We start from the raw sequence: 13,047 nt of genomic DNA on the forward strand, positions 1-13,047 counted from the left end.
GGAGTGCATCCTGTTTGGTCTGATCCAGTGTCAGCATCTGGTTCTTTGTTCTGAAAGCATATACTTTCTCACAAACATTATACAGTCCTAAAATTATAAGTATATAAGTTGTGTGTGATTCGCAGGACAATTAAGGCTGGTTTTCTGCTCTTTGTGTGAGCAGAAAATAAGACATCTGTAAATTTTCATTCATGCCATATGAAGAATGTCATATAATAGTAGTAATTCATAGGGGTTCTGTAGCCAACAAGAAGCATTGTCTATGCCTAGACATTCATGTCTCAGCCAGTCTCAGAGCTAGTCCCACATAGTGGGATTAGCAATATAAGTTACCTGCTTATTCTGCAGTTTAACTTCTTCACATCCCAATTGTATCCCCCTCCTTCATTCCCTCCCAACCCCCTTCCCTCCTTCATCCCCTCTCCCTTAGTCCTCAGAAAGGGGAGCCCTCCTCTCCTAACATCAGACCTCAGCCTATCAAGTCCCATATGTACTATCTGTAACCTCTTTCTCTGTAGCCTGGCAAGGCCGTCCTGTCAGGGGGAAGTGATCTAAGTTTGGTGGTCAGAACGCATGTCTGAAGTGGTCCCTACTCTCTACATGTGGGATCCACAGGGAGACTGTGCTACTACATCTGAGCAGAGAGTCTAGGTTCCCATCATACATGATTCTTGGTTGATGTTTCAGTCTCTGTGTTGTAGCATAGTTATCCTGTATTATATGCCTAATATCTGCTTATGGGTGAGTATATACCATGTGTGTCTTCCTGGGTCTGGGTTACCTCATTCAGGATGATCTTTTCCAGTTCCATCCATTTGCCTGCAAATTTCCAAAACCTGTTTTTAATAGCTGAATACTATTGCATTTTGTGAATGTACCACAGTTTTTTGTTTTTTGTTTTTATTCATTCTTCAGTTGAGGAACATCTAGGCTGTTTCCAGATTCTGGCTATTATGAATAAAGCTGCTGTGAACATAGTTGAGCAAATGTCCTTGTTGTATGGTGGAGCATCTTTTGGGTATAGTCCCAGGAGTGGTATGGCTGGGTGAGATTCTTTTCTTACAACAATGATTGTGATAGCAGATTTAATGATCTACTTGATTGGGCCATGTGATGTCCCAATTAAACGTTACTCTGGGTGTCTGTGAGAATGATCCAGTGAGCCTGGCATTAGGAGTAGTTGACTCACTAGTTCAGATTTTCCTCCCAGTTTGGGTAGATTTCCATCCATACTACGGAGGGCTTCATTAGAACAGAAAGCAAAGCAAATAGGAACTCATTCTATTTTTGTTGATCTCTTCAGACCAGGATTTACACCATCAGCTGCATTGTCCTCAGGCCTGTAAACTCAGATAAAATCATACCTTGGCTTTCCTGGATCTCTTTACCTTGCAGACTGCAATTGACTGGTGTTCTTAACCTCCATCATTGTATGAGCCAATTTCCAAGAAGCAAATTGGTCATATGCATCTCCTATTGGTTCTATCTCTCTGAAGAATACTGGCCAGTATTGACTACTGATGCTGTGAATTATCTGCAGGACACTTTTCTGGGAACATTTTAAATAGAAGGCTTTTTAGTTGTTTTCACAGTCGTATACATTATGCATGATCACTAACATCGGATGAAAGCGGAGCATAAAATTTAAATAACACGCCTAAGGCTATGAAGGACAGTGAATGCAGAACTGGGACCCAAATGCAGGGTGTTTACTTCCAGAGTCCAGACAGAATGGTACATGGGCACAGCAACAGGTAGCCTAAGCTAATAATTAAAAGCAGAGTTTCTGTTCTCTCTGTGGTTTATTTGATATTTAAGACAATGGTCCTTATGCTCAGTGAGTGTGACTAAGTGACTGCTCACATGACAACTTTTGTTAGGGCCAAAGAGTGCATGTTTTTGGGTGAAAATTATAACCTTGCTTCTTCTCCTATACTATTTAATTTTTAAAAAGATAACCATACAGTCATATTCTCTGTGAATATTATTACGTGATCTCCTTCACTATATTCTATTTTTTCTGTTTGTGTATTGGCATAGATTTTTAGAATCTTATGATTTAACTTTCCTAGTTTCCTATCCATTCATCCCTCCTTCAGATCTTAGTGGGGATGAAAATGTACAGTGGTCCACGGTGTGAGTGCAAATGGTTAACATTTCTGGACAGAAACTCATGACCCTGTTAAAAGGCTCTTCTCCTCACTGACTAAGGTTTCTTAACATGGAATGAATATTTTGTTAGATATTTTTGTTAAATAAAGATTTTGTTAAATGCCTCTTGTGGGTCACATATGGATATTATTTTATATCATTATGCTAATTGATTATATTTGATGATTTCCTGTGTCCTGGTTCTGGGTTTATCTATTTCTGTATAATCAGATGCTCCAATGCAGTATCTAAAAAATAACCACCATTTATTTTGCTCTTGAATCTGCAAGTTGACCAAACTTAATTAGGCAGTTCTAGCTGTAAAGCAGGATGGGATGTGTCGAGTGTGGAATGTGTGGGAAGGGAGGGTCTGCATAGCTCTAATACAGACAGGGTCAGACCAACCTGCCCAGGTGGGGTGGCAGCTCCATATGGTCTTGAATGTGGGAGGGAAGTCCTTGAGTGGTCTTGAGAATGAGACAGCTTGGCTCTCTTGAGATGCAGCCAGAGCCCAAAGGAAATAGCACCACCCACGGGGAGCAAAGGAAGCCTTAAGGCCTGAAGCACAGAACACTTTTTTGGTGCAAGAAGGGCTGCTGTGGTGGATTCTAAAGGAGAACCGAATTGGGACCACCCAAACGACATCTTGTTTTGTTTCTTGATTAGGCAGGCACAGACTTCCACAGGATCGCACCTCAAATTTATTCTGAAGTCTGCACTGCAATGCTCTGCAAAAAGTCAGAGGATTTGGAATGCAAAGAATAAATGCATAAATGAAGGTACAAATAAATAAAAATCACAGAGTTGGGACATTGCCAGAGGGAGATTACGACAGCCCTGTCCCGGCTTCCCCTCCAACCTGCAAGGGCAAGTTCTCCAGCATGCCAGTGAACTGCTCATGTGCCAGACCCTCAAGGATCAGACCCTGGGCTCTGACCCAGAGCTCTGTACCTGTTTCCTCATTTTTAAGGTGGGGAAGAACTATTAGCAACTGCAGGGAGTATAACTAAGGCTTAAGTGAGTAGCCAGGAAGTCCCTTCACATTCCCAGAGGTGATTTTCTGCTAATACCACCAGGTGTACTATAAGTGATTTCAATTAACACTACTTATATTTCCCCCAGTTCTGTGTATACTCATCAAGTCACCTCAAGTCTTTCCTTTAACATCTCATGCATCTTTGTCTCATCAACGCCATGGCTACCCTGGCACTCTCACAGCCTCTGACTCCCTGAATACAGCCTCAGCTTCCTGTCCTCCTTCTAACTAATTTCCACACCTGCAGCCAGAAAGCACAGGTCTTCTTCAATGAGTTCTCTTATTGTATATTTCAAACCAGATCTGCTTGACATTTAAGGCTTCGTCTGTCTTTTATCATGGAAGCATGTATATATGCACACTCACACATACACACACACACACACACACACACACACAGACTTGTACACACATGATTTTGTGTTTTCCATAAATGTTAATTTAGCACATGTCTCATGTCTTATGGACCATTTCCCCTTTCACTTTATAATTTTTAAAAAACTACTGTTCAGTTTCTTTCATTCTTTTTCCTCCCTTCCCTCCCTCTTTCTTTCTTTCTTTCTTTCTTTCTTTCTTTCTTTCTTTCTTTCTTTCACAGTGCCCTCCTGATACATAGCTTCCTGGTTTGGTTCTAGAATCTTACCCCTTCTACAAGAGGTCTGTGTGTTGGGTAAGATGGACTAGTAGTCCCCTGCCCTTGGATGGTGGATTTCTTCTTATCCATACAAACAGTTTTTCTCTCACTCTCACAGAGGCAAAATACACAGCAGTTACCAAAAAAGGAGCCAGCCAAACAGAGCAAATTATGGACTGTTACAGGAGAAAGATTTCATTTCCAGATGGTAAGTTACCACCAGCAGTGACTGACATGACTAGGAAGTCTAATTCTGACCATTGTGATGTGGCAGAGTGAGTTCTCTGTTCTTCGAAAGTGGCACAAGAATAGACTTCTTCCCTTATGTCTCAGGACGCTGTGTCTGGTTCCTGATGCTTACAGCTGCTGAAGGTACTCTGGGGCCATGAGGATGCTGTGTGGAGACCAAGAGAAGGAATGGTCTGTGGGCCAGAAGAGGGACTGTTGTCTGTGAGAATTCACTTCCTCGGGCCTGAAGTGATCACGTGACTTTTTTTACTTGATGCTGAACATCTGAACAAAATAGATCCTAAATTGCATCCCTGGTTTATCTCCTCAAGGGTCTCTCCAGCATGGTAGTGTTCTTTGCTGGTCCAAGGCCCACTGTCACTGCTCCAAATGCAGAGGATTCTTCTCAGGCTCTGGGAGATGTCACTCTACGATGTCCCATCACATATTTTGTGACCACACGTTTCTAACTGTCATGGGACTTTAATGTTAGATCGAGGGATGTTCTGCCATGGGCAACTCCAATGAGATTATAGGCCCAATTTCCAATTGAATCCTCCATTAAACAAACCCATCCTTGCCTTTGATTCCTCAGGCCAGGACTTACCGCCTCTGAGAAGCATTCCTTTGATTTTTCTGGATAGAACTCAACCTCTCTTTCTCTATGCTGTTTTTTCCCTTAAGAATACTTTGGTTTTTTTTGTTTTGTTTGTTTTGCACGTATAGGCATTGCTTATTGGAAAAAAACACTGTAATAAGCTCCCTTTAAAAATATACATATCTCATTTAATCCCTGTGACAGTCAGTTCATCTGGTGTTCTTACTGACATTTTACAGTTGGGGAAATTGAAACATGGAAAGGCTAAGTGGACTCCCCAAAATTATACAGCTAGTGCATGTCAGCAGTGGTAGTTGACAAAAGATCTGCTTAACTCCAGAGTTTTGCTGTCAATATTCGACATCCAACAATAAACCATGTCTATATATGTACACATCTGCTTTGGGCATCTAGAAGGTTCTAAGTCTTTTCACAATCCTTAGTACACAGGAGACACAAAGAACAGGGATATTGAGCTTAGAGTAAGAAGGAATGCTTTGAGATGATTATGAGAAATGAAGGAAGGACACTTAAAATATATTTTCTTTGATTCTTTAGTTTGCCTATTCATTGTAAAGTCAATCATATTAACTACATGATTTTATTATTATTACTCTGTTATTAGGAGGCCTTATAACCCTAGGATGAGACTCCTCAGTCCAGGGATAGCTAGTGAAACTCCTGAAGATAATGCAGCTTACCTATGGGATACATGTGTATAAAAATAGTCAATCTCATGTGCATGATCTCAAACACCGTCTTTTCTAGACCATATACAAGCCAATGTGTACCTTGTTCTAAATCAGCCTAGGGACTGGTAAAAGACAGAAAAAGGCTTTGATAAACCCCAAAGTAGAGGAGAAGCATAAGGGGAAAAAAAAAACTAACCCTGATCACTTACTAAGCCCTGTTTTCTTCTCTGTGGACACATAATAAAGACTGTTACCTTTTCCTTGTCCTGCTTCTACCCTTGACCAATGGCCCAGTGTGTCTCCTTTGATTCTCCTTGAGGGTAGGGGCCCCTTTTCTGATTAATGAGTTTGATGAGCTTCTTCCTTTCTGGCTTTGTTCCCATCTCCACTGACTTTACAACCATGCCTACTGTGGACATTCTTACAGCAAAGGAAAGGGGATGGGAGAGAAAGGTTAAGGAGGTGAGGGATGGAAACAAGTAGACTTGGTCAGAAGGAGAGGTCCATTTGTGATTCCAGCTTCCACTGGAAGAACTTCAGAGATGTATTCTTCGGAAGACAGAGAGAGAGCACTTAAGCTTTAATGACATCTTATGGATGTGGATTTATATTGGCAGGAGGTTATGACTTGGGCAAGGTGTGAGGCTTTCTGCAGCTGGGCAACACCTTGAAGCAGTTGACAACCTAGGGTTTGGGGCAGCAATTGGGAAAATAGGTTCTTCATTCCTGAAGGGATCTGGATGTGTCTCACATTCCCTGCCCCTCCCATGCAGCCCTCCACCACTCATGCTGTTGTCCCTGGTGTGTTTGTGCTGCCATTCATCTCTCTTAGGTGGAGATCTGCCCTAGACATGAAGCAGGAAGTATTTTCCTGCATCTAGGAGAATGGGACCTCTAACAGTGGAAGCTTCCAGGAATTCAATTCTCTGGTTTCACTTCCTGGTTTGGGCATTTCCTAGCTCATGTTCTCTGGCTTTGGTGACTCCTGAGAAGCATCTATTGAGCACTGGGCTCCTCAGAGTCTGATGGTATAAAGGAAAGCCTCCCTCTCTAATCACCAGAAGCCTTCATGTTGCTCCGCCTTTCCCTAGCTTCTGTGAACAGGAAGGGCCCTGTCTCACTCTCCAGATTGGCTGTTGGTTACTGTGTGGCATGGAGACTGAGCACAGCCTCACCTGTCTGTGCTCAAGTGATGCCAACACCACCTTGGGAATTTTAGCACTTTTCAGTGAAGGAGGGCCTGGCCACATGACGAGGACATGGCAGCAGAGGTAAGAGGAGAAGCCGGATGTTCACTGTGAGTTCATTCTTCCCACAAACACAAGCTGCTGTTTGCTCACAGGTTTGTGTCACCCTCAAAGACAGCAACTAAGTTCATGTTACCCAAGGAGCACTGGATCAGAGTGAGGAAAAATGAGAACCAAGGACTGAGGGATGATGCAGCATGTCTGGGTAGGTGCTGTTCTCAGCTCTCCCTGGGGGCGTAACCATCATGTTGGTGGCAGGGAGATTGGCAGGGAGATAACTGGCCATCAGTTGGGTAGTTAGGAGGAAAGAAGCCAATTCCTCTGCCTTTGGCCACGGTCTTCATGCTTACTACATTATCACTAAAATATATTGACTATCCTCTTCTGTGCTAGTTACCACGGAACAGAGGCAAAGCTAGACCTCAGAGGGCCTATGCTTTTAAAGGAGGAATCTAAGCATGCGGACACATTGCTTTGAGGGAATATATGGAACATATTTATCGTTACATAGTATTTCAGTTGCATATAGAGGTTAGTAAATAATAGAGTGACCTCTGTGAATACATATTTCAATCTTATTTTGTGTGTGCATGTGTTTTGTTTGTGTGTGTCATGGGGGAAAGGTGTGGTGCATGTGGCATAGAGTGTGTGTGGAGGTCAGAGGACAATTTGTAGGAGTTAGTTCTTTCCTGCTACTATATGAGTTCTGGTGGAAGTCAGGTTACCAGGCTTGATGGCAAGTGTCTTTACCTGCTGCGTCATCTTCCTGGTCTCCTTTTTATTTTTATGTTATTTATTTATTATTACTTTTTGGTTGGTTTAAAGACAGAGTTTCTCTGTGTAACAGAGCCCTCATTGTCCTGGACTTGCTTAGTAGACTACACTGGCCTGGAACTCACAGAGATCCACCTGCTTCTGCTTCCTGAGTGCTGGGATTAAAGGTGTGTGCCACCATAACCCAGCAAACTTAAAGTCTTGGAGATGCCGGGGATTGAACCCTGAGCCTCATACACGCAAAGCATGTGCTCTACCACTGAGCTACATCCCCCTGAACTGTTGTCCCTTTTAATAGCTACAAGCACACTATAAATTATGTTTCTTATCCCTTCCTTTATACTGTCACTTCAAGCGTGCCCTGTCTTATAGCACTCAATCCCTGAAAAGTTTAGCACATTTCTAAGTGACAAAAACACTTAAAAAATAACTGCAGTGTCAGTAACTCACAGTTCTTTAGTTTCATCAAATATTTAGTGAATGTTCAATTTTTTCCCCTCATTGTCTTATGTTTATAAACAGTTTGGATTTTAAATCATCATCCAGGGAAGATTAAATAATTACTTTTTCAGCTGGCTGCATCTCACAACAGAAGTGTGGGCGTGGATATGCATGTCCATGACAAAGATGCCAGATATCAGCAAGAGGGAATCCTTGGGTTTCCTCCAGTGAGAGTCATGGGACCTATGTGCACTGGACTTGGGATCTCAGGTGTCTGAGTCTGAGGCAGTTACCCTCTCCAGACTCAGCTGCTTGTCTGTTTACTTACAAAGTCACTGAGAATATTAACTGAGATAACACATATTACTTAGCACAGAGGCCAACCTACATAGCAGGCTCTTAATACTTATTTATACAATGACAATTGTAAGAAGAAGATGATATCTAATTTGGGCCCCTAAGCATGTAGCCTTGTACAAGTTAAGAAGAATTGGTATGTATTTTCAGACAGAGACAACAAGACAGCTTTATAACAAGTATATAACTATTGTAGCCATCCAGTAATTTAACTCTGGTTATGTATCAAAGGAAAGGCAATCTGTTTTTCAGAAAATAGTATTTTGGGAAAATGATGAGGAGACTTGAAAGAGGTCTCTGGGAAATGAGGCCAAAGTAGTAGGTTGTGGCTAGATCACACATTAAGAAACGTATGAAGCTGGGGATGTAGCTTAGATTATAGACCAATTGCAGAGCATGCATGGCACCCTGGGTTGATCCCAGATGTTTTATAAATCAGGGATGATAGCTTATACCTGTAATGCCAACAATACATAGATGGAGCTAGAAGGGTCAGAAGTAAAAGATTATTCTCTGTAACTCACTACATAGTGAGATAGAGGCAAGCCAGGATATATGAGATCCTGTCTCAGAAAAAGTTATGAATAGAAACCATATAGTGCAGCTTTATAATAACAATACTCAGGAGGCTGAACCAGGAAGATTATTCTAAGTTTGAGAATATCTTGGGTCATATAAATAAGCAAGCAAACAAACACATCTTGCGAATAGAATTAAAGTTCAAGGACTTAAACTTGTAGGCAAACAATAAGCAGGGCTTTATGGAGGGTCGGCGGCACTGGATTTCAAGAGCAGCCATGCTTCAGCAGCCTAGAGAAGGAACTGAGGCCATAAGTCACATCAATAGCCTTGTAAGGATCTGGTGACTTCCTGAACCAACCAGCAGTTATGGGGACAGAGGAGAGGCATTGCTGAATCAGTCTAGCGAGGATTTATTGAACAATAAGTGTTGCCAGATAAGCAGAGATGGAGAACTTAATAAGTATCCTGAAATTTTTAGTCTGGCTTCCAAGTGGGGGAGAATGTTGCTACCAATTGAGATGTCACACATAAAAGTCTAAACAGGTTTCAGTGGTGCAGATAATGAATTCTGATTGTAATATGTGCACTCAAAGCTGCTGTGGGACACCCAGGGAAAACTCTGTCCTTGCTCTTTTATCTTTAAATGCAAGACCGGGAATCATTTAGAAGGAAAATTGATAAGGACCAATGGTTGTATTTGGTATGTCTCCTTGCCACAGACCATGATAGAAAATCTGATATCTCCTTGCACCAAGAAGATTTTAGGAATGGCTGTTGACCTTCACAAAGGCCAGGTTATCAGTGTTGATGGCAAGAGAAGAAACTCTAGACTCATGTATTTACAAAGCTTTTGCTCACCAGAATATGTGGTTTTGATGGAGACAAAGGACCACTTCCACCATGAAAGAAAGATCTCTCTCATTTCTTTCACAGACAGAATTCTGCCTAAGAGCTAGAGAGATAGCTCAGAGGTTAAGAGCATATTCTGGTCTTCCAGAGGTTCTGCGTTCAATTCCCAGGAATCACATAGTGGCTCATAACTATCTGTAGTGAAATGTTGTGCCCTCTTCTGGCATGCAAGCAGAACTTTGCATACATAATAAATAAGTAAATCTTAAAACATATTTGCCGGGTGGTAGTGGCGCATACCTTTAATCCCAGCAGAGGCAGAGGCAGAAGCAGGCGGATTGCTGTGAGTTTGAGGCTAGCCTGGTCTACAAATTGAGTCCAGGACAGTAAAGGCTACACACAGAAACTCTGTTTCACACACACACCCCCATACCCGAAAAAACCAAAACCAAACCAAACCAAAACAAAACAACCCCTACTCCAGAATTCTGCCTAAAAATGAGCAAGCTTGGATGTAGGCAGAGTCAGCAGCCAAACTCTGCCAAGAGAGGGTAAGCAAGCCCTCAGTAGTTCCTGCCTCACAAATATGTCTGTGAGATATACTGGGCCAGAAGGCTGAAGATGATGCTCCAGTGTTATAGAGAGTTTTGGGTGACTGTTCAGGCAGCAAATTGTCTCTGTCGTTTTTTTTTTTTTTTGTTGTTGTTTGTTTTTTGTTTTGTTTTCACTTTGGAAGCTGCTAACCTGCACTTCCTGTTTACTCAGGTAATTAATTTTATTCCTTCTCAAGTCTCAGATTGGGTTGAAGTCCAGAGAGTTTAGTTTTACAATGAAGCTTAGTTGTTTAGGGGTTAAGATGATTTTAGGTCTAGAAAGATGGTTTAAGTTGATAGAGATGAGATATGATAGATATTGATTTACATTCAAAATTTTAGACTCAACAAGTTAGGAAAGATATTTTCTTCAAGGTTGCCAAATACAAATAGCCAAAACACTATGAATGTAACATTTATATAATTCCTGATTGTTTCATGGTTCTTCTTGCTGTATGTAGTTTACATACATACACAAATACATACATACATACATACATGTATACATATACATGTGTGTATAATAATATAAATGTTTATTTTTTTAAAAATTGGGGAACAAAGTTAAACCAAGAATTCTCCACAGAGGAATCTTGAATGGCCAGGAAGTTCTTAAAAAAATACTCAACCTCATTAGTCCTCAGAGAAATGCAAATTAAAACAACTCTGAGATTCTATCTTACATCTGACAGAATGGCTAAGATAAAAAACTCAAGTAACAGCATATACTAGCAAGGATGTGGAGAAAGGGGAATACTCTTTCATTGTTAGTGGGAGTGCAAACTTGTACAGCCACTTAGGAAATCAATCTGGCACTTTCTCAGAAAATTGGGAATAGCTCTACCTCAAGACCCAGCTACACCTCTTCCTGGCATACACCAAAAGATGCTTTATCACACAACAAGGACATTTGCTCAACAATGTTCATAGGAGCTTTATTTGTAATAACCAGAAACTGGAAACAACCTAGATGTCCCTCAGTGGAAGCATGAATGGATAAAGAAATTGTGGTACATTTACACAATGAATACTACTCAGCTATTAAAAACAAGGAAATCATGAAATTTGCAGGCAAATCGATGGACCTAGAAAAGATCATCCTGAGTTAGGTAACCCAGATCCAGAAAGACTCACGTGGTATGTACTCACTCATCAGTGGATATTATCCACATAATATGGGGTAAGGATACTACCAGTTACAGATCCAAGGAAGCTAACTAACAAGGAAGGCCTAAGGGAGGATGCATGAATCTCTCTGCGAAAGGGCAATTGAATGGACAGAGGAAGTGCTTGAACAGAAGGAATAGGAGAGGAAAGAGGATGCTGAGGGAAATATTGGTGGGGATCTGATGAGTAGAGAGTGCGGTGTTGCCAGAGGACAGAGAACTTGCACAGAGAAGAGAAACTGCGCCCTGGGGCACCTCTGAGACAGGCTTGAGACCTATGGGAGAGTAGAGTCCTGTGAGGCTATGGTGGTGACTCTAGCTGAGACCCCTGCTAGTGCAGGACGTGGAGACTGAAAAGGCCACCCTCTAACTAGACAGAACTCCTAGTAGAGGGAGGGGAACAGCAACCCACCCACAAAAACATCAATCCAAAATTTACCCTGCCTACAAGATGTGCAGGGATAAAAATGAGCAGAGATTGAGGCAGTGTCCAGCTAATGCCTGGCCACAACATGCAAGAGAGCCAACCTCTAACACTATTAAAGACACCCTGCCATGCTTGTACATGGGAGTCTCACATAGCTGTCCTCTAAGAGGCCCCATGCAGCAACGTATGAAAACAGATGCTGAGATTCAGCTGAACATTGGGTGGAACACAGAGAACATTGTGGAAGGGTGGAAGAAGGACTGGGAGGGGACAGGATCACCACAAGAAGATAGAGCCAACTAACCTAGGCCCAGGGGCCCTTGCAGAGACTGAAACACCAATTACAGGCCATGTGTGCACTGGATCTAAGCCCCATACACATATGTACCTGATGGGCTGCTTGGTATTCATGTGTGCCCCCTAGTAAGGGGAGTGGGGGCTATCTCTGACAAGGCCTTCCTCGCAGGTGTTTTGATCACCTCCCCTTAGTAGGTCTTTCTTGCCTGTTAACTGTGGTAGAGGATGCACTCAGGCCTGATGCAACCTGACTGGGATTGGCCTCCTTGCTTGCAGTGTGGAGAAGAGGGAGGGAGGGTGTGTTCGGAGGAGAGGAAGGAAGGGGCTACAATTAGGGTTTAAAGTGAATAAATAAATTAATTAATAAAATTGTTATTTTGGAAAGAGAGGAAGAGCCCCACGTTTGGAAGGCCAGTTGGACGTTTAAGCTGAGTCATCTGTAAGAGATTGGCACCACCTAGGTGGCGGGAAGATATATTAGTTGACCCTGACATATGGTCTTTGCTGTGAACCCAATAGCCATTTTTCCTTCTTACCTGATGTAAAAACCTTATTTTATATAGCTGTTCACCCACTTATCAGAGTTCTTCCATCTTCTTTTGTCAGAGATTGGTTTAGGGGCGGATTTTAAAAAATGACTTCTAATTCTTGACATCATTCACATTAGTTGTAAGTGTTTGTGTGCCCTTCCATTGGAGCTGGAAAATTGTGAACTCAACTAGAGGGACGTGGAAGCATCAACACTAAGTGATTCTTGAGTTTGGGGGATATAGATGATGAAGTGTATCCCCAATTCTATTGTAAAACCTCCCTCACATGTCCTCCCTCAGTATCGTCTTATGATAATTGAGGGTGCCAAGGCTTATGGAGAAGATCTGTACCAGTTTGCTGTTATGCTATGATCCCTCCAGGTCGTGTCTCTCATAGCTTGGTTCTGAAAACATGGCTGGGGCAATGAGAGAATGAAGGAAGGACAGACACATGGACACATGCAGAAACCTGGGACTGGCCGTGCTGTGTTGGCCATAAAGGAGC

At 42.1% G+C, this 13,047-nt stretch overlaps 1 long non-coding RNA gene across 1 annotated transcript in view; it reads left to right on the top strand.

Moving 5' to 3' along the window:
• Positions 1–13,047, top strand: part of LOC311604729 — a 51,570-nt gene that overhangs the window by 7,163 nt on the left and 31,360 nt on the right. The window contains exons 2-3 of the long non-coding RNA XR_014781633.1: positions 2,818–2,930; positions 3,940–4,029. This is a non-coding gene — a long non-coding RNA (uncharacterized lncRNA). The remainder of the gene's footprint in view (positions 1–2,817; positions 2,931–3,939; positions 4,030–13,047) is intronic.

Source organism: Acomys minous (genome assembly GCF_964271855.1).
Source record: "Acomys minous genome assembly, chromosome: 9".
NCBI classification, from domain to species: Eukaryota; Metazoa; Chordata; class Mammalia; order Rodentia; family Muridae; genus Acomys; species Acomys minous.